The following is a 27,703-nucleotide window of genomic DNA, read 5'->3' as shown; positions in this document are numbered from 1 at the left end:
CAAATCAAAGACCGTATGGCACCCCCACATTTTCGGTCTCTACAATTTATAAATACGCCGTGCGGCTCCCCGAAAAATAAAAACATATGTGAATGCTACATTGTGTGACCGTGGAAATACTGCAGCCACCCTATAATTGCTAGTGGCCGTAGATTTTGTAGACCCCACGGCCGCCGTGGCAAATGTGACTTAGGCCTTAGCGGTTGGGGTGGTGGCTTGGGATCCTGGGGTCCTGAGATTGAGCCCCATTGGCCGTTAAATTAACAGGAGTTTGAAACTAAATTAACAGTTTGATGGGTTGACTCGGCCTGCCATCTTTCTGAGGTCGGTGAATGAGCAGCAGAGTACAGGTAAGAGGGGTACTGCATCAACGGCATAGCTGTGCCCCTCACCAATGATGCAACCATCCATTCATTGGGACCATACTCTGTGCAGAGCGTTGGTGCTGTCTAAGCAGTCTCCTTGGCTATTGGGGGACCATACTCTGTGCAGAGCGTTGGTGCTGCCAAAGCAGTCTCCTTGGCTAGTGGGCACAATCCTGGACGGGTCGCCACTCTGATACAGGATACCAGCAAGCTGGCACTCATTTTGTCGACCTCAGAAGGATGACAGGCAGAGTCAACCCCACCTGGTATTCATTCAACGGTAGACGGGCTTGTACTCGAGGCCGTAAGATCTTAAGCCAGCCACGTTAACCGTTAAGCCAACACCAGGCTTTCATTACTTGGTGAAAGTTAAGTATTCCATAGTACGCGTTGAGTTATCACCGGCATCCTGAATAAATTACAAAATCTTGCCTGAATCGCTGTAAGTCAAATATCCTGTTATCGATTGGTGACCTGTCTAGGTTGAGTTCTAACCCCGAAGCGTTTCTCGACTCCATTCGTTATATCAACCATAGCTCTGTCAACAGGATGGGCCTGAATTGTTTTCATAAATTATGATCAATGCATATGTCCTGTATGTGATATGTGTACAAGCACTTCCATTTGCCTTGATCACACTAAGTGTGTGTGTGTGTGTGTGTGTGTGTGTGTGTGTGTGTGTGTGTGTGTGTGTGTGTGTGTGTGTGTGTGTGTGTGTGTGTGTGTGTGTGTGTGTCGATTGTTATCTCCATAATTTGGGTTTCAGAAGGTGGAACAGAGCCCTCCCAGGATGTGAAGTATCCACCTTCGTTTTGGTGAACGATCGTGTTTCACGGAATAAGTTGTATTGTTCTCAGAGTTTTGTTCCGAGGGTTCTTTTCAGAATCGTCACTGAGCCCCAGACAACCTCAGCTTAGTTTGTTTGCGGTAATGTTTTCAGGGAAAGTTTGTAGGATCTTTATGAGGTTTGTCTTTATCATTCTTGTTGCTCCAATTATCACTGGTAGAATTTCAACACTCTTCAGCTTCCAGGATATTTTCACCTCATTCTTGAGCTCTTGATATTTGGTCATTTTCTTGATTTCTGTGTTATTTAAACCAAAATCCTGGTACTGAAACTTCAATTAACAATACCTTCGTTTCCTTTTTGTATCTGAGTACGATGTCTGGTTGCAGTGCTTTTGTTTATATGTTCACACTCGATGGGATCAGCAGGTCATACGTGAGCATTATGTCCTTGTTGTCAATAACTGTTTTTGGTTTGTGTTTCCATGAGTTTTGTGGAACTGGGATATTAAAATTTTGACAGATGTGCCAGTGGATTACTCTACATACCTTGTTGTGCCTTGGTGTGTACAGCTGTTCTGACATGAGTTATTTACAACCCAATAGGAGGTGGCTCATGCTTCATGTTTCTACCGAGCAGAACTTACACTTGTCCGATTGGCTTTGTCCTTCCATCTTCTTCAAGCCATTCATGCAGTGTCCTTGGGCTTGGGCATTTATAATGATTTGCTCTCCATCCCAATTGAGCTGACCTCTTCTTCACCATTCCAGTGATCCTTCTTTGTCTATCCCAATCAGTCCAACCATATATACTGTATATATGTGTGTATATATATATATATATATATATATATATATATATATATATATATTATATATGCATATGTTTTTTCCTGCTCTTTTGTCTTTCTCCCAGTTGTCATGAGATCATCTGTTGGTACCTTTTTTGACTTGTGTTCATGCTTGTATACAAGTTGTAATCGGTAGTCTGTTGAAATTTTCACATACTCTGCTAATCCTACAGTCATCACTATGTGCACTTGAATGAGTTTCATTAGGCTGCCACCACCTCCTTTCCTAAGCAGGTACATTCTTGGGATGCATTAATTTTTGTAGAACATTTTGTGGATGGTGAGTTTCCTTGTTTTGATATCTAGTTTTCTTATTTCTGCTCGTGGCCAGTTTACTATTCCACAGCTGCATTGGGACACTGGTACTGCTAGTCTCCATTCGATCTTCTGGGCTCGACAGTGAAATGTGCAGTAGTTATCAAAGATAAATTCCCTGATCTAGTTTCATTTATTCAAACTGCCAAATAAATCATGAGAAAGGCCAATGAGTTCTCCTTAACAAAGTCACAGTTTCATCATCTTAGGAAATTCATTAGGAGAGCCGGTCTTAAGATTTCACAACACCCAACCAAACCCTTTGAATGAAGAAAATCACCTTTTCTACCTTTAATATTAATGGTGGAGGTGCAAACCACAACCGCCAAGCTCAAGTGAAAAGTTTATTGAGATGGAAGAACATCGACATACTTCTATTACAGGAAATACATGTCACTCAGAACGTAGAGTATGATTGGTGTCGTCTTTTTGGGGGACAGTGCTTTTGTAGTAATCTGTCCTCTCTTTCGGCGGGTGTTTCTTTCATACTGAGACCTGGGTTTACACCTGAGTCATGTCTCTTCCGGGAGATTGTTAAAGGCTGGTTTATCTCTTTGGAACTAGTCATTAACAATTTCCATTTCATTTTATTCAATGTGGATGCACCTAGTGACAGTGCAGAACGGAGAGCTTTCTTTGTTTCTGTGATCAAGCACTTACAGGCGGTTGATTTAAGTCGCTGTGTTTTCATTGGGGGTGGTTTTAACTGTACCTTTGAACCCGGAATGGACAGGAATATGCCAGAACATCATCCCGAATCTTGCAGTGATTTATCGCTTTTTTTCCTCGGGTTGGTTTGTGAGATGTATGGAGGGTACTTTACCCCAATTAATCCCAGTTTACATGGAGCCATCTTTCTAGAGGGAGGTTTTCCTTTGCCAGACTCGACCGATGGTATATAAACTCACGATTTAGGAACATTGTGGTCTCTCCAGATTTTTCTCCATCTATATTCTCAGATCATCACTTAGTAACCATGGGGCTTTTATCCCTCAGTCAATACGTCGAAGTACATATTGGAAATTTAATAACAGTCTTCTAGAAGATGGTCTATTTAAAGAAGCTTTCCAAGTCTTCTGGGCTAACCAAATCCTAAGAAAACCCTCTTTTTCTTTGAACAGTGAATTTATGGTGGGATAATACAAAAACCCAGATTAGGGTGTTTTGTTAGCAGTTCAGAGCAAACGTTACAAATGTTAAGAATGTAACAATGGCTTGTTTAGAAGCTGACATTGTACAGCTGGAAGGTAAACTGGCTAGAAGTAATAATGCAGGCGGTTATCAATTATTAACTAGAAAAGAAGACAGTTTAGAGAGTTAATCCAAGAGAAAGCAACTGGGTTGTTACTCAGACTAAGGGTTGAAAACTTAAAGGTATTAGAAACCCCTAGTCAATCATTTTTTAGTTTAGACTCCTCCAGTAAATCACCAAATATTATATTTCTGTTTATGACCCTAACGAAGTTGTTGTCGTTAATCCCAGAGACATAAGGTTGTGTGTAAAGGATTTCTTCTCCAATCGATTTATAAAACAAACTGTTTGTGATGAAATTATGAATCAATTATCCTCACCTCTCCTCTTGAACTGAGCCTCAGCATCATGACTTGGACTCAACAATTATGCTGGAGGAGTTAACCCAAGCCTTAGCTGGAATGGACTCGAGAAGTGCTCTGGGAATTGATGGCCTACCGGCTGAATTTTATGTGGAATTTTGGGACCTGTTCGGCCCAGAACTGATGCATGTCTTGGAATCATCTTTGTTGCATGGAGAACTGCCTCTAAGCTTGAGAAGAGCGGTAATGTCCCTTCCTCCAAAGGCTGGTGACTTGTGACACATGAAGAATATTGGAGACCTGTTTCTTTGTTCCGCACTGATTATGAAAATTTTTTCCAAAGCCTTGGCTAATCGACTAAAAAATGTAATTGGTGAACTGGTTCATCCTGATCAGAGGTATTGTATCCCAGGCAGATCTATATATGATAAGATTTTTTGCATAAGAGATTTGATAGATGGTAACTGTGTACAGAATGACTTTGATATATTTTTTCTTGATTTAGAAATGGCTTTTGACAGCATAGATCATTCTGTATCATGTGTTGGAAGCTTATGGATTTGGGGTTAATTTCAGGACTTGCATTGCTTTATTATATAACAATATATTCAGTCGAGTTAAGGTAAACAATGAGATTGTTTCCCCCATGCAGGTACAGAGGGGGGTAAGGCAAGGCTGCCTGGTCTCTGGCTTATTAATATTATTCACCCTTGTGTTAGAACCACTTCTAATGTTGCTGAGGAAGAACGTTTCTGGAGTGGCTATATCCCCTGAGTACCCTTCAGTTATCTTATCAGCACATGCTGATGATGTCTGGGTGGTTGTTAAAGATAATAATGATATTGCTGCTCTTGTGAAGTGCTTAGATTTGTTTTGTTTAGCTTCATCTCTGAAGTGTAACTGGGGGAAAAAGCAAAGTTTTATGGGTTCCCTGTGTGAGAAGCAATTCACCTGGAATGGCACGAGTCCCACCAGTACATCTGGTTTAATTTTGTGTCACAAATAATGAATGTGTTCTCGTTTGTTTCCTTTATTTTTAGTTTCCATGCCAAGCCTAATAAGGTAAACATGCTTATGAGGTTTCTTGTAGCGATAGCCAAACTGGCAATATATCTCTCAAGAAAAGAGAAATTAAATGGAAAACCCATCGGGCAATGTAATGTCATGTTCTTTTTGAACGCTCTTGTGTTAGCGAGAACGAAACATGAATTTTGCTTCTCCCACGACATGAAAAAGCTTGATGAGTTCACCAATACTTGGTGTCATGAAGGAATGTGTGAGGTTCGTGAGAGCCAACTGGTAATACTCTTGTAGTGTGCTGTAGGCATTGTATAAAGTTAATGATTTCTTCTTTTCTTTATTTATTTTATTCTTTTTTTTCCTGTTTGTTGAATTGTATTTTAGTGTTTTTCTGCAGCTTGTTTTGCTTCATTGCATTTATGTACCAATGGTTGGTGTAATTATATAATTCTTTTTTAGTATCTTGTGATAATAAAAGGACTTCAAAAAGTCTCGCTCTCTCGTTCTGTCTCTCTCTCCATTCGTTAATTGTAGGCTACCAGCTCTTCCATAACCCTTCACTCTGTACACAATTTTTTTTTTTAAAGGGTGTGAGATCAGTAATCCTTTTTTGTCCCCCCCCCCAACCCCCTCTATGACCCTGGGGCAGGATCAAAAGGTCAAATACCAAAAAACAAAAGTATTCAAGGGAAAATTTAAAAATGAAACTGGATATGCAATCAACAATGGGGGGCACATTAAATATGTAATTTTGGGGGGGATTTGCCCCCCCATGTTCATGCCCCAGGGGGCAGGGATAGGGGCACAGGGGGGAAAACAAGATTTTTTTAACTCAACATTTGATATTGGATAATTCCTGGTGGAACTTTTTGTCATCATTCAACTCTATTTAAGGTGGGGATTTGGGATGACGTGCCATCGACCTCACTCTAGTCGTACGTATTTAATATGGGATTATCAAGGATACTCGTGTTGAAATCCATGAAAAAGCAGCAATTGCTTTTTACAAACATCTCAGGCTCATGGAGGAGTTTGTACATTCAATTGGAAACGCCAGTAGACTTGAACACTAATTAGAAGTACATTTGTAGACAGACAAACCAACAGCTGGGATATCATTTGGGATGCCACCATCCTCAACCGTGGTCCACGGGTTCACGTGGAAACGCGAAAAAGGTAAGCTTTCGTACCTGGTTTCCCCTGCCTTTTTATATTTCAGGATCTGGATCTATAGGTGAGCAAGAACGACACCTGGAGACAGCATTCATGTTTCCAAATACTGTAAAAGAGAAGCGAACGTTCGCAAACATGACACTAATGTTGAGGATGCTTCTTTGGGACCATGATTGCTTCTGAATTTTTTGTTTGTTTGTTTGAGTTCCAGTCAAATCAGATTGGAGAATAAAGATCAGCAGGGGTGCGTTCCGTTAGAAAGCAGCTTGCTATCCACTTTTCAAGTCAATCGTTCCATATCAACTGCTTTGCAAGTCGTTGAGCAAGTGATTGAGAGGTGCTTCGCTATGTTAGCAAAAATGGCCACTGTAGTCGGATTCAAAACGATACTACAACCAATGAAATATTCATGCTCATAATATTATTTAAATGTGAATTTCATACTTTAATTTTGCTCGACTTTTCATCCTCATTCTTCAAACCCCTCCCCAAAATTCAAAATGGTAGGGTGCATAGATACGCTTGGCAGGGGGACCTCCTACTGACTTCTCATTGAGTACCCTCGGCTAAGGAGTGGGTATTGCATTTGGGTCCGTTTGTTACTTGGTGAAATCTTCGATTTTGTCAAGTATGTTGGTCTGTTCCGTTTGTTGGTTTGTTTGTTTGTCCGGTCGTCTACAGCCCAAACGGCTGGACCAGTCGTTCTTAATTTTTTACACCTGATAGGCAATCCACCTGAGACGGTCCCCGTCCAAGCCCCGTCTTAATCGGACTAAACGTCGCGATGTGACGTCACACAACGTGAAAACCCATTTTTGGACATAACTCAGTGACTGGAAGTCGTAGCGACTTCCTGTTGACGCCAAAACAAACTTCAATGGAATATCTAAATGTTTTAAAATGCATGTTAGTACAAATTATGCACAGTTTTCGCAAGCGTATGACGTCAAAGTTTTTAGCTATTGGCGTGTTTTAAAAAAAATTCTATTCGTTCTACAGGTCACAATTCTTAACCGATTTGGATGAAATTTTAACAGCTGATAGAAATCCACAGTGCAAAAAGATATGTGACTTTTGGTGATGTTCAAGATCAGGATCTAGATTCTGCATCACTTTATATTATCACCCATTATAAACCAATGGGGAATTTTGTGAATTACACATGGCTATTTCTCAAACAGTTTTGCACTTATTATATTTAAACTTATACTGTCTATTTATGCATGTAATATTAACATGTGTACAAAGTTTGATCGAAATTGACCCAAGGTCAAGGTCAGGGTCACCCAAAACATGAAAAACACACATATAAAATACATAATTTTGTTTTACAACATATTTCAAACCTGATAACAGGATCGTAAAGCTGGTTGAAAAGCAATGTTCCTAGGTATTTTCAAATATTTTCTACGATCAGAATGAAGGCAACAAGCACCGATGATAAGTTGTTGAATGTCACATGGTGGCTTTAAATGAGTTGTGAAAATTTTCAATCTGTTGCCGTTACCATGACAACGCGCGCCTGATAATTGTTATTTGTGACGCCGCGTCATTTTATTAATGTATGAACAAATAAACACCACACATTCCATGACATTACAGCTTGGACCACCACACGGAAAATTCGCCAAGTGTCGTGCTAAGCACGATTTTTCATTATCTTGCCAAAACGAAGTTTTTGCAAGATATGTTAGTCAGCTTGTATGTTTTTTTTGTTTTGTTTTGTTTTTTTGTTTGTCTGTAATCACGTATAAAAAATTCTGCAGAGCACAGTTATCATCGGAAATTTTTGTAACTTCGCATATCAGAGGCCTATAGAGGTCCCTTTCAGTGCACAACATTTTGAAGGTCAAGGTCAAAGGACAAGGTCACTTTGGCGCAAATCAGGGGAGTCGACGAAACCCTTATTTTTTGAGTAATTTTGATCGGATCGTCTTCAAACTTCATGGAAATATAGTTCATGGTCTGGCGCTCAGCTGATTAATTTTTGTTGACGATCGGCATTGACCTTCATGGTTAGCGCTGGAGGTCGAAAGTTTTGACCCCAAGGTCAAATTTTCAAATCTTAGGTACCATATCGTGTAATACCTCAAATTGAACACCTTGATGAGTGCTTTCTAGATATGTCAAGCTTGAGACATTATGACGTCATTTGGTGATGTTATGAGGCAAACACATATTTTTCATGGTTACTCTGTAGAACGATTCTCATCGGAATCTCTTGTAGGCAGATATTCCTCAAGGAGTTGCTCCTGATGGATAGCAGCATCGTTCACCTCAGTGTGACCTTAAAGAAGTCACACGTGGTCACCTTTTGGCAAGATACGGGTCACCCTGCGGGTGGCTGGTTTATTTGTTTGTTTGTTTGTTTGTGAACAGTATTACGGAAAAACTCCTCAACGGATTTCGACGAAACTTGGTGGGGGGGGGGGGTTAGGTATGGTCCAAGGATCATGCCATTACATTTTGGACTTGGTCCCCCCCCCCCCCAAAAAAAAATTGTTACAGAATTTTTTTTTTTTTTTGCATTTCTGCATGTTTTAAGTGATTTCCAACCCCCCCCCCCCCAAAAAAAATCAGTCAGGTCAGGTTCGATCATCAGTCAGGTTCAATCAGTCAGGTCAGGTTCATGTCAGGTCAGGTTCGATCTGTGACCTGCTACAGGTACCATGTAAACCTGTACTAACTTGTTCCATGGTCGGGTTGTCGGCGACTAAACCGTCTCCCCCACCAGGTTTTCTGGTGAGGGGGGTGTTTGGATATGGACACCCAGCAGGATTAAAAACAAAACCTGTCAAAGGGCGGAGGAGCTCCTTGTTAGCCAACGGCCATCCATATCTAGTGCCCAACTGTGTCTGCGGACGTCCTCCTGCAGTTGGGTTACTTCTTATTAGGAGGTTGGTGGCAGGATTTGCACTCCGGCCACCGTAAAACCCTTCATTCCGCAAAACACAAAAACGCCAAAAAATCTGAAAACCCACTCCGTGGGAGTACCTCCTGTGCAGCTTCCCTTCGCAGGGCAGCTCAGCGGATGACGGGATTGGGGCAAAGCCTTCGGGACCCCCAATCTTTGATAGGAGGGAAACCACGGGGTAACATCCCTGGGTCAGATTGCGGGAGAGTGTGTCGGAGTGGTGCTGAGGTGTCGTCCACCAGACGGCGGTCTCCTTGGGTTAACCTGAGGCGGTCCCTTCGGGTGGGTGCCTGGAATGTCCTATCCCTAAGAGAGGATGATCACCTGTCTCTGTTATCATCTGAGCTCAAGCGTTTGGACATCGGGATTGCAGCTCTCTCTGAGGTTCGGAGACCGGATTGCGGTGAGATAATGGTGGGTGGTTACACCTACTATTGGTCTGGTCGCTCTGATGGTTACCATACCCAAGGAGTTGCTGTAGCTGTGTCCAATAAGCTGACCCCAATGATAATTGAGGTAACACCGGTCAACGAGCGTATTATGAGATTAAGGATTCGTCACTCCTTAGGTGTCATTTCCCTGGTCTCTGTTTATGCTCCGACTGAGGCGAGTGATCTCACCGTGAAGGATGCATTCTACGCCACACTTGAGTCTGTGGTTGATCAGTGCCCCAGACGAGATACACTTCTAGTCTTGGGGCATTTCAATGCATCGACTGGAACTGATAGGGATCGTTATGAGGTGTGTGTTGGTCCCCATGGGTCAGGAACTATGAACCAGAATAGCATTAAGTTCCTTGACTTTGCAAGAAGTCATGGACTTAGGGTGGCTGGTTCATTGTTTCAGCGCCCACAAGCTCATCGCTGGACTTGGTATTCCAATGCTGGCGGTGTGGCAAAGGAGATTGACCATGTCCTCATTGACAGTCGTTGGAGGATGATCCAGAACTGCAGGGTCTACTGGAGTGCTCAGTTCCTCAATACTGACCACAGGCTTGTTGTAGCAACTCTAAAGCTGCACCTTAAATCCTGGAGAATGGTACCATCCCAGCCTAGGCTGGATGTTGCCAAGCTCAGGGATGAGAGAGTAGCTGAGGAGTTTGCGAACAGGCTGAGTGGACACTTGGGGGGTCTGGGTGCTTTGGGGGGTCCTGAAGAGTTGTGGAGCGCCTTCAAGACCACCGTCCTTGATGTTGCCGGTGGATGTCTTGGAACTCACCGCAGGGCAAAGAAGAATTTTGTCTCTCAAGGGACACTGGATACCATTGATCAGAGTCGCAGGGCCAGGCTGAATGGCAGAGCTGAGCTGTTCAGGGAGCTGAGGCGTCAAACTGTATGTGCACTGAGGGTGGACAAGGAGGCCTATGTGCGAGGAATCTGTGAGGGGGTAGAGCATCACCTGTGGACAGGTGATTCCCGTCCCGCTTATAGGGGAATTCGCGCATTACGTTCATCCAAGCCCATCCCTCGGAGCACTGCAGTTCGAGCAGAGAGTGGTAGGCTCTTGACAGAGGAGTCTGAAGTGAAGGCCCGCTGGGCCGGTCACTTTGAGCGGTTGTACCAGGCTGATCCCCCAGCTGTCGAATTGGACGTCAAGGGTGTTACAATCCCTGTTGCTGACCCTCGAATCAACTGTGGTCCACCTTCGCTTGTGGAAACACGGGCTGCGGTGAACCAGTTGAAACGGGGCAAAGCTCCAGGGATCTGTGGCATCCATGCCGAACTTCTCAAGGCTGGTGGAAGTGCTGCACTCGTGTCGTTGCATGCAGTTTTGTGCTCTGCCTGGAACACAGGCATCATCCCAACTGATTGGAAGAGGGGCCTTGTTGTCCCTCTCTGGAAAGGGAAGGGTGATCGCCAAGACTGTAACAACTACCGAGGGGTGACGCTGCTCTCAGTGCCGGGCAAGGTCTTTGCTCGGATAATTCTTGATAGGGTTCGCCACCATCTGCTTGAGCACCAGCGTCCAGAGCAGTCAGGCTTTACACCAAAGAGGTCAACGATTGACCGTATCCTTGCCCTTCGTGTCCTCACCGAACGCAGACGAGAGTTTCGGCAGGGGCTGCTTGCAGCCTATGTTGATCTCTGTAAAGCGTTCGATTCAGTGAATCGGGATGTCCTCTGGAGGATTCTAGGTCTTCGTGGGGTGCCACCAAAACTGATCGATCTGATGTCTGAACTCTACTCTGGTACTGAGAGTGCTGTGAAGTGTGGTGGTACCACCTCTGACTTATTTCCAGTTGTTACTGGAGTTCGTCAGGGATGTGTACTTGCCCCCACACTTTTCAGCACTTGTATGGACTGGATTTTAGGGAGGATGTCGGAGAGATCAAGTTGCGGTGCATCGTTTGGGAATGTCAAGATCTCGGACCTTGATTTCGCAGACGATGCAGTCATCTTTGCGGAGACTTTAGACATCCTTTTGGGGGCCCTCGAGGTGCTGAATGAGGAGTCGGAGCCGCTGGGATTACGGGTTTCTTGGGTCAAAACTAAGATCCAGGCTTTCGGTGACATCTTGGATGCTGCTGTCCTGTCTGTGTCTGTTTGTGGTGAGGATGTTGAGGTCGTGGAGAGATTCACTTACCTTGGCAGTGATATTCATGTCTCTGCTGGCTGCGAGTCAGAGGTCAATAGATGTCTGGGTCGGGCCTGGGGAGTCATGGATTCACTGGATCATGGGGTGTGGTGCTGCCGGTACCTGTGCGGGAGGACGAAAGTCCGAGTCTTCAGGTCCTTGGTACTTCCAGTCTTGCTCTATGGGTGCGAGACTTGGACTCTGACCAAGGATCTGAGACGGAGACTTAATTCCTTCGCTACCAGGTGTCTTCGGAGAATCCTTGGCTATCGCTGGTCGGATTTTGTGTCCAACGAGCGGTTGCTGAGAGAGACTCGGATGAGATTTGTTACCTGCATAGTCCGTGAGCGTCAGTTGCGGCTGTATGGACATGTGGCTCGTTTTCCTGACTCTGATCCTGCTCACCAGATTCTCTCAGCGAGGGAGTCTCATGAGTGGAGGAGGCCAGTGGGCCGACCACGTGCCTCATGGTTGCAGCAGGTTGACCATCATCTCAAGGAGATGGGGATGGGCCTGGCATCTGTCTGGGGGATGGCCAGACGGAGGCCCCTGGAGTACCGGCGGAAAGTGGACGCAGCGACGCGCTGTTCTGGCACATGCTCCCATACCTGACCTGACCTGACCCCAAATAATTTAGAGGAAAAAAATATTTTTTTTGCATTTCTACATGTTTTAAGTGATTTCCAACCCCCCCCAAAAAAATTGTTAGAAATTTTTTTTTTTTTGCATTTCTATGTTTTAAGTGATTTCCAACCCCCTCCCCCAAAAAATTGTTGGAGAAAAAAAAATGTTTTTTTGCATTTCTACATGTTTTAAGTGATTTCCAACCCCCACCAAAAAAAATTGTTCGAGAAAAATTTTTTTTTTGCATTTATACATGTTTTAAGTGATTTCCACCCCCCCCCCCAAAAAAAAATTGTTAGAGAAAAAAAATTTTTGCAACTTTTTTTTCAACAAAATTTCGATTTCTTTTTTTTGCATTTCTTCATGTTTTAAGTGATTTCCAACCCCCCCCCCCCAAAAAAAAATGTTGGAGAAAAGAACTATAACTGTCAGCACTGTCGACATCATATTTAATGAATAAGATATAAGGTTCACTTGAGTGACCCAGCAGTATTGGCGGCGGAGGTTTTGCACTCTCCCGAGTGCTTCCCCTCTAGTTTCCTTTCTGTAAGGCTCACTTGGCTGTGCCTGGATGGGTTTGTGGGTAGGGGAGTCGCAGCTGAAATGTGAATCCTATCCAGGTTCCTCCTGATGACTTCATCTTTGCTTTTTGCTTGTGATGCAGTACTGTACCTATTTGGTCTTCCATTTGATCTGAAATGAATTTATTTAAATCCCATTCTAAATTCAATTGAATAATAATAATAAGTTCCATGTGTCAGGGTCAGGTGTCCAATCAAAGGGGGACGTCTTGGTACCCGGGTGGTCATCACTGCCAGCATTTATAAAGTGGCAGTTCTAATTATGTCTCATGAATTACGTAAAACACCACACAACCCACCAAGCAAAACAAGTCCTGGCGAGGGTCTGTGATCTCTGATTGCTCTTTTTCTTGTTTATCTTTGTTTCCCTCTTCCTTATATACTGAAGCCCCTATTAACACAATATATTTGTTTGGGGAAGTTATCATAATAGGAATGAGTAAAACTGAAAACGATGGCCCAGACAGCATTTTTTTTTACCCTTTGGGGTCCTCCACCCCACAAGGTTTAAGCGCCGCTCGCGTTCTCTCAGTTCTTGTGTCCAGTTCATTTGAACATCTATTTCTCCATTATTCGTGAACAGAATTCGATGAAAATTGACAGGCATATACTAGACACATATGTGCAGGCATTAACTGAGCCCAACATGCGATTGCGGCCCTTCGGGCCGAGGAACGGCCCAATTTGGCCCATTTCTTAAAATTGTTATTTCTCGGTTGTTAGTGGATGGAACCAAACCAAACTTGACAGGTATATTCCAGAGACCATTCCCCAGGCATTAACTGAGCCGGAAGCGCGATTCCGGCGCTTTGGGCAGAGAAACGGCCCGTTCAGCCCATTTTCTTAAAATTGTTATTAAAAATTGTGTTTTTAATGCGCTGGGCGATGCCCAACGCAAAATTAAGTCACACTTGATGATATGAAACTAGCCTCAATCTTGTGAGGTGTTCGAGTTTCTTTCTCTGATGCGATGAAAATCTTACCAGATTTCAAAACTATCTGTCGCTCGTGCTATCGCTCACCTGAGAGTTGTACGAATGAACTCCCACGGGGTATGTTCGCAATTCGAACTTCTTTTTGTTGTAAATACTGTCGAGGCTCGTATGAGAGCTAACACACAGAACGCACAACAAGGGGAGCAGGAGACAAGAGGGGCAGGAGAGGGAAGGAAAGTAGTGTGGAACAGAGACTTGGAGGGAAGAATGGAATTGAAGAGAGTGTGGGAGTTTGTTCCAAAGGCGGCAAAAAAAAGAGAGAAATGAAATAGTGAAGGTGAGCAGTGATTCGTGATTTTGGTATTTGCTCACAATTTGATTTTGGTATAAACACACAAACGTTTGCTCGAGTACCACGACCGCATTGTTTCCATGGAAACCGTCATGTTGTTAAGCTGTGCTGAGCGCTCCGTTCTGTTGGATTGCTTGCTTGAGTCTTCTTCTTCTTCTTCTTTCGGCTGCTCCCGTTAGGGGTCACCACAGCGGATCATCAATATCATCCGCATAGTGATTTGGCACATGTTTTACACCGGATGCCCTTCCTGACGCAACCCTGGTCACCTCCTGCGACACAGAGATCTGGTACACCTATTTTAACCGGGGTATACACCGGCCCAGTACACTGGTACTCATTTCGCCGACCTCGGAAGGATGACAGGCTGAGTCAACCCCCTGGTGTATTAATTCAGTGGCCCAACGGGGCTTGAACTCAGGACCTTTTGGATCCCAAGCCGCTGCCCTAACCACTGCGCCAACACCAGGCGTGGATTGCTGGCTTGAGTGATTTGAATTAAGCAAGCAGCTTGGCAAGCAATAGCGAGCCGCTTGCTGGTGGAACACACCCTTGGTGCAGTGCGAGGATGGTCCTCCACATGCATACTTAAATGAGAGTACGAGGTAGAATTGACACTTCATTAATGGTCACAATTATTCCCACCCTTTCTGGGTTGGCTGGAGGAAACTTGGCCCAAGTCTTTCACGAACCAACTGATGGGGTCTCACGTTTGACTGGAGTTAGTTTGGGCAGGAATTTTTGTTCAGGATGCTGGCGATGGGGTCCACCAGCTCGTCGTGAAAGAGTTGATTCATCGAGAGAGATGGGGGAGTTAGGGTTAGATACAGTAAGAGGGTTAGTTTTCTTCCCACAACCCACCCCCTATTATTTATACATACCCGCCCTATCGGTGCTTGCTCCAAGCATGCAACATGTTCTTCTGACACGTACCTTTATTTGGGCAGTGTATAGGCAATTTACAGCTGCCTCAATCGCTGACGTATCTCCTATATGGTCTCGTGGACCGCTGACGTATCTCGGATGTCCGTCATTTGGGGCTACCACGGACTCTCTGCGGGACGCCACTGGTTGCTCAAGTAGGTCCCGGGATCGTATTCGTCACTCGTCCACCACGCTGCCAAATCCTCCATGGGGGCACTGGAGGGCGCTACAGCAATTCACGGGATCATATTCTGTACTCCTGAATGACGTGGCGAGGAAGAGGGTGGACAAGCGTGCACGGACTCGGATGATATTTTGTGGACAGGTTGGGTGTGTGACAAGGCCGAACTGATTAGATTTTGAAGATCCGGATGAGAGAGAGAGAGAGAGAGAGAGAGAGAGAGAGAGAGAGAGAGAGAGAGAGAGAGAGAGAGAGAGAGAGAGAGAGAGAGAGAGAGAGAGAGAGAGAGAGAGAGAGAGAGAGAGAGAGAGAGAGAGAGAGAGAGAGAGAGAGAGAGAGAGAGAGAGAGAGAGAGAGAGAGAGAGAGAGAGAGAGAGAGAGAGAGAGAGAGAGAGAGAGAGAGAGAGAGAGAGAGAGAGAGAGAGAGAGAGAGAGAGAGAGAGAGAGAGAGAGAGAGAGAGAGAGAGAGAGAGAGAGAGAGAGAGAGAGAGAGAGAGAGAGAGAGAGAGAGAGAGAGAGAGAGAGAGAGAGAGAGAGAGAGAGAGAGAGAGAGAGAGAGAGAGAGAGAGAGAGAGAGAGAGAGAGAGAGAGAGAGAGAGAGAGAGAGAGAGAGAGAGAGAGAGAGAGAGAGAGAGAGAGAGAGAGAGAGAGAGAGAGAGAGAGAGAGAGAGAGAGAGAGAGAGAGAGAGAGAGAGAGAGAGAGAGAGAATGAATTTATAGCGCGATATCTCAAAAATATATTGGGCCTGATATGTTCTCGTGGATCAGGCATTGCATGGCGGAGGTGTGCGCTCTCCCGAGTGCCCTTCTAGTTCGAACTATGTTGCACCAACAGAATTGAAGGAATGATCATGGGAAATGGCATCACATTGAGCGATTGCTGCGACAGCATTTTGTCAACGTCACGTGTAATCCATCTCGCTCTCTCTCTGATGATGATTTACGTGATGACGTCTCCCGATAACTTTGGTAACTCGCTCTGCCTTGACTGTCATCTTGGTAAGTTTCTCCTTATTCGATATTTTTCTTGATCACTTCACTCCGACAACTCAAACACACATGCTGCACCAACGAGTCCTCAAAGGGGTTTCGCCGTTTCGGGTTTATTATCCCCAACTTGTGCTGGTATAAAGTGGAGAGATTTGAGGGGGAGGGACCTTTGAGATGGGGGTAAAAGTTGGGGGGTCCAAAGAGGAAAACGAGTTCTTACGACGCTATTTGTTATTTTTGTTGATAACTTCAGCTCCGTTCTCGAACTTGACATAAAATGAATATTAGCTTCGATCACGCACAGTCAGAGCTCGAGTGACTCGAGAACACCACCACCAACATCAACAATATCAAGCAGGTACCCACGGACATTGCACATAATGTAAAATGTGATATCAATTCCTCAACCCACCCACCCCTTTCAACTCCGGGTCCTTAGCCCTCTCCCAACCCCAAGGCTTTAACTCACCCCAATTCCTTTCCTCAACCTACACCCACCTGTCTCCTTTCAACCCCCCCCCAACTCTGTCCTCTCTCTGCCTCCCGCCCCAACTCTGTTTTCACCCCCCCCCCACCCTTCATCTCGTTCTTCAAAGCAAGAGGGCATTCTTGCATCATCGATTACTGGTCCAATGCAGGACGTTCAAAATGATGTAATAATAAGGGCATAACCGTCCCATAAGGTAAGTGCGCATGCACAGAAACCTCTAGCATTGAGGTTAATTGGGGTGGCCGAACGTATATCACGCATGCCAGATAAGGATTTTAACATCAAATGGCTCACAAAGCTTCTAAAATAAGCTAAAAACACTTGAAAGTGTACCTGCGAGAAAGGGGTGTGTGTGTCTGCACAACAAAAGATTTGGAAAACTTACTGATCAACTCACGCAAAAGTTGATATCTTGTATCACGTACTACAAAACTCCCGACAATGTGGGCTCGTGCAAGGCCTGTGGATGGCGCGTTCTACTCGACCTCACCGATCATCCCAGACTGTGAGTGGACTTTGAACCTTGCGGAATTACCTCGTGTGAACATGACAGGCTTGGTGATTTATTTAATGGACGTCTCCAATCAGAAAGATTGTGCCGTCATTACCAACATTCAGCTTGACTTCCCAGAGGGAGACACCACATCTGCTTTGGGTGCCTCTTAATACCAATGAAAAGGTCATATCTGGGAGTTGTGAATACACGGTAAGTTTTAAATTGTGATATTTACTATTAATCATGTTTGGGAAGGGGAGGGAGAATGGGAGCTATATGAGCTGTGATTCAATGATGTGTTTTTCCGCAGTATGGTTCGAGCCAACGGACGAGGATAAGGCCACCAGTCCACTACTTCTGCCCAGTCCTTGTCCCATAGATGTGAGCTTTGCCTCTTCAAACATGGCAGAACTCCAGGTTGAGTAATCACCACCCAATAAAGTTTTCATAATACAACTACCACCATTTATTTTTACTGTGAAATTGAGGCTCATGGAAGACAGAGAGGGCACAGAGGAAAAAGGAAATGCACTGACATGGGGGCAGCTCAGGAGGCACAAGGAGGGGAATATACGAACATGAAAAGAGGAAGAGGAGGAAACACAGCAACATGCTCGAACGAGGTCAACACGACAAGGACACATGAACCCAACACAACAGAAACACACATGAGGGTACTCCACAATCCACGAGATGTACAAATAAATCATGACATCAACAAACTAACACAAACTGTTGAACAAGAAAAAGAGCAATCAGATTACAGACCCTCCCCATGACTTGTTTTGTGTGGTGTATTTTGTGTGGTGTTTGTGTACTGATGTGTTACATAATTAATTTATCTATAATTCCAGCAATCTCTGTGTGTGTGTGTGTGTGTGTGTGTGTGTGTGTGTGTGTGTGTGTGTGTGTGTGTGTGTGTGTGTGTGTGTGTGTGTGTGTGTGTGTGTGTGTGTGTGTGTGTCTGTTTGTCTGTTTGTCTGCGACCGCCGTTTCTCGACGACCACCGGTCCGATCTGATTGAAACTTGCCAGGAATATTGCTGGGGACCCGCGGATGTGCCGTTTTGAGGTTTGATATTAATCGGACGAGCGGTTCCCAAGTTATGGCCATTTATCTGTCAACCAATATCTGCGAGAGAGGGGGACGGGAGAGGGGGATGAGAGTGGGGGCGAGAGAGGAGGGGGAGAGAGGAAGGGTGAGACTAGGGGGCAAGAGAGGGGGGCAAGAGAGGGGGAGATAGAGGGGGGCGAGAGAGGGGGCGAGAGAGTGGGGGCGAGAGGGGGGGATGAGAGTGGGGGGGCGAGAGAGGGGGGCGAGAGAGGGCTGCACATACTGGCACTCACCTACGGGCACGCACCTACGGGCTCGCACCTACGGACCCGCACCTATGGGCACGTACTAGTAATAAACAAAACTAGAACTGTCACTGTATAACTGCTGGCAATGATGACCGGGTACCAAGACATCCCACTTTGAATGGACACTTGACCCTGATCCATGACTTTTATTATTAGTCAATTTAATTCAGAAAGGGATGAAAATAAATTAAATTAAAATCAAATGGAAGACCAAATAGGAACAGTCCTGCATTGGAGTCATCAGAAGGAACCCAAACAAGAAAAAGCAAAGATGAAGTCATTAGGAGGAACCTGGATAGGATTCACATTTCAGCTGCAACTCCTCTACCATCAAACCCATCCAGGCACAACCAAGTGAGCCTTACAGAAAAAATAACCAGAGTTGGTGTCAAAGCCACCCAATGCTCGCCTGTTTATACATTTATCATTTTTAAAAGACTCGTCTAATAATTAATATTTTTTATAAAGCATTGCAGTGAAGTCTGATCCAAATAATTTTAAAGCAATATATGTATTTGTATATTGTACTCAGTAATAAGAGCGCAAGTGAGCACAATATACGCCCGAACAAGAATGTATATACAGAATTGTGCTACTACGTGGAAAACAGCATCCTGGTTGCCATGGCAACGACTTTAGATGACGAACGTATGTCAGGACCCACCGTCTCCAGTCTGTACCAATGTACCAAATATGAAACGTGAAAGTTTAAAACTTTGGGAGTTAGAGTGTGGACAGGAACGGATGGACGGACAGACAGACGGACGGACGGATGACACATAATACGCCCCGATATATATATATATATATATATATATATATATATATATATATATATATATATATATATATATATATTTATATATATATCGGGCGTATAAAAAATAGTGTGGTAGATAAAAACATTAGAAAGGAAAAAATAACTTGCACCAAAAATTTTAACATTTTCACGCTCACGCTGACGCTCACGCTCACGCCGGGGGTATCGCTGGAGCTCTCTGTTCTTCGAACAGACAAGCTGAAAATGAAAAAACCTAGATAAAAAAATTAAATAATTCTGGCTGCCATACCATACATCCGATCAGGTTAAAATTTTAAACATCTATTCCCTATCATTCCAAGATCATAATGGTGAAGTTTCATGTCGATCGATGAAGTGGTTCAAGATTAAAAAAAATTTTTTAAAAGATATCCGCTCAATCCAATATGACTGCCAGACCATGTGACATCAATTATTCGTGAATACTCTGGTATCCCCAAGGCTTGGGGAACATTTATGTGAAGTTTCCCAAATCGATCTGTCCAGCTGTTCTGGAGATGATTTTTTTTCATAGGTTTTTGGGTAAATCCAATATGGCTACCAAACCATGTGACCTATGATGTCATAATTATTCGAACATTCTCCATGAGTAGTTGCTCCCATGGTGAAAATTTTGTCTCGATCCAACAAGCAGTTGCAGAGACATTCGCGGACACGGCCCGGAGATATAAAAACGAGCAAAAGATACATTCTGAAGAGGAAAACGTCAGGAGAAAAGCGTGAGGAGAGAAAAGCGTGAGGAGAGAAAAGCGTGAGGAGAGAAAAGCGTGAGGAGAGAAAAGCGTGAGGAGAGAAAAGCGTGAGGAGAGAAAAGCGTGAGGAGAAAAAAGCGTGAGGAGAGAAAAGCGTGAGGAGAGAAAAGCGTGAGGAGAAAAAAGCGTGAGGAGAGAAAAGCGTGAGGAGAGAAAAGCGTGAGGAGAGAAAAGCGTGAGGAGAAAAAAGCGTGAGGAGAGAAAAGCGAAAGAGGAAAAAGAAAAAGCAAAAGGAGAGAGAGGAAAAAGCAAAGGGCGAGAGAAGCGAGCAAGAAGCGGGTGTCTGACCAGTGCCGACGAGACACTTCGTCCTTCCCAATGCTTTGGCAAGCGAGTGTGTGGGTGTGAGCAGCGCCGCCAACAAGTGAGGCACGGGTCGGTCAACAACAACACCAGGGTCGAAACCCGCGACGGACGATCTCGGTGACACGCACGCATTTCAGGACGTTTTCACTTCACGGACGACTTTCTGGTGGGCGAGACGATTCTCCCCCCCCCCTGAATTACACTGAACAACAAATTTCAAAATTTTTTTTTTACTGGAGATGTGTAAAGTGTTTAAGACTAATTTGGGTACGCTGATTTCAAAAATCATAACCGTTTTGCTGTATCACGTCAGGATTTTCAGGAACAGAAATATTCCCATTGCCTAGAAGTCAGGATTTCAATGAAATTTACATATGTCTTTAACATGTCTATTTCGTACAATTGTTGTTAACTTGTGTTATATTTCTTTCTTTCAGATAAAGATGAGTAGGCGTTCCTGTACCAATCATCCTGACAACTTCTGTTATGTCTGTGGTCGGTATACCAAAAAAGATCAACAGCGAAGTATATCTACAGCAGTGAAAATGAAGGCCGCCTACTTTCACTACTTCGGGTGTAAGGTGGGGGACCAAGAACAGAGCTGGGCACCACACATCTGCTGCACAAGCTGTCACACAACCTTGACTCAGTGGTTGGTGGGCAAGCGCGCGAGCATGCCATTTGCGGTGCCCATGATATGGCGTGAGCCGCAGAATCATCATGATGATTGTTATTTCTGCTGCACAAGCATCGCCGGCTTCAACAAGAAGACTAAAGGTCACATCAAGTACGCTGACTGCGTCTCTGCTGGTAAACCTGTGCCTCATGATGACGAGAACCCCGTTCCAACACCTCCAGCTGATCAGAACATAGCTGTAAGCAGTGGTGATGAAGGATGGTGATGATGAACCTTTTGAACCCGACACTCAAGAATCACACCTTATGAACCAGGGAGACTTAAATGATCTTGTAAGAGATCTCTCGCTGTCAAAGGCGAAGGCAGAGCTGCTTGGATCAAGGCTGCAGCAGTGGAATCTACTTGAACCTAACACCAAGATATCCTTGTTCAGAGCACGTCACAGAGACATGGCTGAGTTCTTTGAGATGGAAGACACGATGACATTCTGCAGTGACATCAACGGTCTGTTGAAAGAACTTGGGTGTGATCACGATCCTGCAGACTGGCGCCTCTTCATCGACTCGGGGAAGAACAGCTTGAAGGCTGTTTTGCTCCACAATGGCAACGAGAAACCATCAGTCCCACTGGCTCATGCGTTCGGCATGACAGAGACCTATGAGACTATGCGGCAGCTGCTTGATTCCATCAAGTACAATGACTTCAACTGGCACATCTGCGGAGACTTGAAAGTGGTGGCGCTTTTGTTAGGGCTGCAGTCAGGCTACACGAAATACATGTGCTTCCTTTGTCTCTGGGATAGCAGAGACGACAAGAATCACTGGACGAAGAAAGATTGGGAAGAGCGAAAAGAGCATGTACCTGGTCGACACAACGTGAAGCATGTCGCCCTTGTCGACCCAGCCAAGGTTTTCCTTCCACCACTCCACATAAAGCTCGGCTTGATGAAAAGTTTTGTACGGGCAATGGATCTGAATGGGCGTGGGTTTTTATACCTCAAGGAAAAGTTTGGCAACACCTTGTCGGAGGCCAAGATCAAGGCTGGTGTCTTTGTTGGACCGCAAATCCGACAGATTATGAAGGACGAAACTTTTCCGACAACTCTAAACCCCAAAGAGCTGGCAGCGTGGAGGAGCTTCAAAGCTGTGACGGACAACTTCTTGGGAACGAGCGCGCGGACAACTATGAAGAAATAGTGCAGCAGCTGCTGGAGTCCTTCAGGAAACTTGGCTCCAGGATGTCCCTGAAAATCCATTTCCTGCACCAGCACCTGAACTTCTTCCCTGACAACTTGGGAGCAGTCTCGGACGAGCACGGCGAGCGATTCCACCAAGAGATTTCACTCATGGAGACGCGTTACCAAGGGCGGCACAACCCGAACATGATGGGCGATTTCTGCTGGTTCCTGCATCGTGAAACTGACACAGAGCAGCACAAACGCAAAGCCAAATGCCTAAAGCATTTTTAATTCCATTCTAGTGGAGTTTTTCTGTAATTTCTATAATTTTGAAGCATTCATGATGAAATAAATGAATAAATGAATTTTTGTAAATTTCATTGAAATCCTGACTTCTAGGCAATGGGAATATTTCTGTTACTGAAAATCCTGACGTGATACAGCAAAACGGTTATGATTTTTGAAATCAGCGTACCCAAATTAGTCTAAATCACGTTACACATCTCCAGTAAAAAAATTTTTGTTGTTCAGTGTTATCCGTTGAGTGCCCATGTCTGTGTTTATCTGTAATTAAGTCGACCCCCCGATAAGCATCTGCTCTTTGTCTCTTTCCTGGCATTTTGATTGATTTTGCTTTGAAATTCATTATTTACCTCAGCAATTAAAAAGTTCTTTTTATTTATTTATTTTATTGTTAATAAATTATTTGTCGATTTCCAACCTGTCCGTGTTTGTCCTTTCCCTCCATTGGTCTCGCATTGTCCGAACCGAGATAGACTGGGAGGTAATTACCACAGATTTGACCAAAAATCGTCGGCACGCACCAGCGGTTAAAACCAAAGATCGTAAAGCGGAGCAAGATAGCCCACTCGTGCGCAACCGCGTTCGATTCGGTGAAGTACTCAACGGAGCAGAACGGCGCCCATTTTAGCGAGCGAGCTGCTTTCTTGGTTGTAGTTCGACCGCTGTATCGAGAGTCCCTTTATAGAGAGAGTAGCGACATAGAGGGTCTGGAAAAATCTAGTCACGTGATTGCGTGGAGCCATTTTGAGTCCATCGCGGACAGGATCGGACGCATATCGGTCAGCGTTTTAACGCTCCCGCTGTACGCAGCGTTCTCATTCGTGTTTTACATCGATTTTACGACAAAATGACAGATTGTTGCAGCTTTGGGTGCACAAATAGAATGGAGAAGGGATTCAAGATGTATAGATTTCCATCAGATGCTAAAAGACGGAAAATCTGGGAGAACAGTGTCATTCGTGTTGGATGGAAAGCAACTTCTTCGTCAGTTCTCTGGCAGGTCAGTGTGATGGTGGTAATGGTCCCAGATGCGTATATTTGTGTGCTGCGAGTGAGACTGGCCTTTGCTTTGGCTTTCCAGGCTTGCTATCCATTGCTCGTGGATTAATTAGCACTTGAAGAGGAAGGCATCTTTATTTAAAATTAAGTTTGAGTTAGAGTCTTCGAGCTGGATCAATTAATATAGGGTCTAGATCATGTCTCCAAAGTCAGACTCAGACTCAAAGTCAAAACAAAGACGAATGAACGGAAAACGGATCCGGGCTAACACGGCCCACCCTTCAAAGGCAGGGTTAGGGTCAACACTAACCCTAATTCTGACCGTAACCCTAACCCTAACCCTAAACCTGACCCTAAACCTAAATCTAACCCTAACCCTAACTTTTAAGAGTAGGTTATAGCAAAGATTTAAAATCTATTGGTGTGGGTGTAAACTGCCAGATCTCAGGATACGAAACAGGTCGACACCCCATAGAAGCATAGAAGGGTGCCCATCTAACTTCGGAGTGTAGAATGGTCAGGACTGGCTTTTACCTTCAGGGAATGAGGAAAACATGAGAGAAGCATAAGGGAAATGAGGGAAACAGGGAATGAGGGGGCCGGATGGGGTGGGCTACTCTATTTTTGGTGGGATTAATATATGATCGGCAACATGCAGCAAAGTTTAGATTAATAATTTAAATATGAAAATTAAACAAACACAAATATATACCCACACACGATAAACAAGGTGAAACAACTGCAGAAATACAAAGATAACTCTTAACATTGTATTGTACATTGTAGATGTACAAGCAGGGAGGTGAGAGTTCGAGTGTCGCTCTCACCTCCCTGAAATTAAAATGAGGCTGAAATAAGCAGCACGTGTACTTGTCTAGTTCATTCCTTCTGTCATGATTTTAAATGTCTGTGACTGTTAGATCACAACCAGCTCTGTGAATTTCTTCTTTATCATATGGCTCTTAGTTGTCATAAATCTTCTATTTTGTCATCTTCACATAATTTGTCCATTATCAAAATGGAAAAGACCATTCCCATCTCTCATACATAGAGAACATAATGGAATACACGGTTCAATGCACTAGCGCCGTTCGGCGGCTCCGCACGTGCACCGCACTGAATGGACTCAAAATGGCGTCAAATCGTAAGTTGTCGCTACTCTCTCTATAAAGGGACTCGAGCTGTATCGATCGCGGAGTAGGAGGCAGGAGAGGGGCGGGAAAGAGAGTAAGGCGATGATACATTAGCCATGTACAAGACAGTTTCTTTTTATCACAAGTGAAATTACACAAAATAAGAAGAGATGAGATAGAAGAAAGGGAGAGAAAGAAAGAAATTAGGATGGAGAAATAGAGAAGAAGAGAAGCTAACAGCTAATAAAAGAAAAGGAGAATTGAGAGAGGAAAGGATAAAAATCAAAGCCCAGACACACGCAGAAAGTATATTATTCTTTCCTGGAGATATATATATATATATATATATATATATATATATATATATATATATATATATATATATATATATATATATATATATATATATATATATATATATTGTTACGGCTGTGGAAATTCGCAAACCACCATTCAGGACCCGTAGGTGAGATATCTCTAAGTACATGTGTAGTTAGCCCAAATCCGTTATATAGAGGAAATTTATGTGATTCATCTGGGCTGCGACGCTTTGAGTTAGCCATTTTTTCTGTTCTATCTTTATTTTGAACCAACCACGTCTCAACTGCCATCACACAACAACCACGCCACCGCCACCATCTACGCTCCCACATCATCGCACCACCACCAATCCCAAACGGCACCATAAAAATCAAACCACCACCGAAAACCCTCCACCACCTTCACCTCTCTCCTTCTACGGCCATTCCCGCACCACCTGTGAACACCACCTGTGAACACTGTGAACCAGACGAATCTGAATGTCACAGCATGCATTCTTTGTTCGTCTCAAGTGGTCATGGTCCTTGGTGAAGCTGCCATATCCGTCAAAGACCACTGTTATCCGGAGGCGATGGCTCCCCATGGACTTCACAAACCGGAGGTAGCTCTCGGCAACATCCTTCCAAGTAAGGCTAACCTCCCACTTGACATTGTGCAGAAGCCACCCACCATCAACCACAAGGCTTGTGCAGGGGGGTTGTTCGACAGGTTCCACACATGCCTTCAGGGTCCTTGCTGGGGCAGCCTTGTCTGGCTTTCACAACTTTTGATTTTTGTCAAACAGAGACATCGGTTTTGGCGTCAACTCAAAGTGCAGAGCTTCTTTGGTCTTGACTTCACGCTCACTGATGACAATGAGGCGGTTGAATAGCTTCAGTGAGTCAATGACCAGCTTCTCGCCATTGACTTTGGGTCCAGATCTGAGGCTTGCAAGCGATTTGACCTTGTGTTTGGTTACCATTGCATCCACAACAGTTTTCCCATCCATCTTAGCCTGTATGGCTCTGCCAACTTCTTCTGCTTGATCAGCGTTGACTTGGTCTTCGGGAGTGCTGCTGTACCCAGTTGAGAAGGACACCAGAGTCTTCTTGTCCCGTGTGGCATCGAAAGGGTTGACTTCCTCCAACCACCCAACTATGGTGTTGACAGCATCGTTATCTCTCTTCATTTGGGCTCTTTTAACGTTGGTGTGGACAGGTACCCCACATTTGACCATGCTTCTTTCTAGCTCTTGGTGAATGAACGAGAAGTGGTTCAGAGTCTGAACCCAAGACGTATGAGAAGACTCATTCCGAAAGTGGCCTCTGTTTAGACCACCAGAGGATTTTGCCTCACGCATGAGTGTGGTTTCTATCGTGATGTCGGTCCATGTGCCGGGCCATTCATGGTCTGAGAACCTGACTACATGGTTGCCGTACAAAGTGAACTTGGATAGTTTCCTGGAACGTGGGACTCACCTGTCGCTGATGCATCAGCTGTACATACAGCCTTGCTCCCTTTGTGTACTGATGGTGGCCCACTGCTGCAAAAGTATTGAGTATTCCAATGATGCAGCTGAGATGACCTGTGTGGTCTGGGACACACTCACTCCTGATGAATACCTTGATGAGGTCGATTCTGCCATAGTACCAGACCCAGAGTGCTGGTGTCCTTCCTCCTTCAGCTAAGGTCTTCAATCTCTCTGCCATCCTCTCCTCGACACAGCTTGCTTTGCTAAAATTTTGCTTTTTTTGCTAAAATTGCTTTGCTAAAATTAAAAAGAAAAATTTTTTTGCTTAAAATTTTGCTAAAAATTACAATTTGCTAAAATTCCCTATCAGCCAACTCTCGCCCTTTGCCAGTCATAGTCCCAACATTCAGAGTTCCAACTGTCACCTCCACACTTCTACCCTTCCCCCTCTCCCACTGCCTCTGGACATGCCTTCCTCGTCTCCTTCTCCTCCTTCACCCAGCAGTAACACAATTTCCACCGGTACCCCGCTGACCAACAGTTCCGGTGGCGGTCGTTGGTAACCCGGGCCTCGACCGATCCGGTATGGAAATCCGTTTTATTGTCCGCATAATGATTTGGCATAGGTTTTATGCCGGATGCCCTTCCTGACGCAACCCTGGTCGCCTCATATGACACAAAGGGATATGGTACACCTATTCTAACCGGGGCATACACTGGGCCCAGTACACTGGTACTCATTTGGCCGACCTCGGAAGGATGACAGGCTGGGTCAACCCCCTGGTATATTAATTCAGTGGCCCAATGGGGCTTGAACTCAGGACCTTTTGGATCCCAAGCCGCTGCCCTAACCACTACGCCAACACCAGGAGCACCTATAGACGGGAGGACCTTAGGTCACGTGGTTGAGTTATTGGCGTCCACGGTCAGTTAAGCGACCTGCCGCGTCACGGAATTATCCGTGTGCGATGGCCTACAATTCCGGGGAGTCTGGTGGGAATCGACATAGCTTTCCCCCTGTCATCCCACATAGGAATCTGTCATCCCACAGATGAAGATCGGTTTAAAATTGTGACCTGTAGGCAATTAAAGGGGAGCGGAGAGACAAACAAACTTGTAAAAAAACAAATTTTCCCTGCCAAGTAACAAACTGGCCGAAATGCAATACCCTCTCCTCTGGCTGGGGTAACAAGCCAAAATTCCAGAACAGGTAAACTCAGCTTTTGAACGAGATGCCATTCATAGTACACAACCATTAACTTCACATTATATGCCAAATCACCACCAATCCAAAACACTCCAGCACAACCACCACCAAT

The 27,703-nt window shown here is 44.7% G+C and overlaps 1 pseudogene; it reads right to left on the bottom strand.

The window, feature by feature from the left end:
* LOC147008753 (uncharacterized) overlaps window positions 1–26,558 on the bottom strand; it is a 30,574-nt pseudogene extending 4,016 nt beyond the window's left edge.
* Window positions 26,559–27,703: the final 1,145 nt, after the last annotated feature.

Source organism: Eptatretus burgeri, chromosome 18 (genome assembly GCF_056783735.1).
Source record: "Eptatretus burgeri isolate ZD-2024b chromosome 18, Ebu_testis_v1, whole genome shotgun sequence".
Lineage (NCBI taxonomy): Eukaryota > Metazoa > Chordata > Myxini > Myxiniformes > Myxinidae > Eptatretus > Eptatretus burgeri.
Note: the sequence above shows the minus strand (reverse complement) of the source record. Positions and strands in the feature narration are given on the sequence as shown.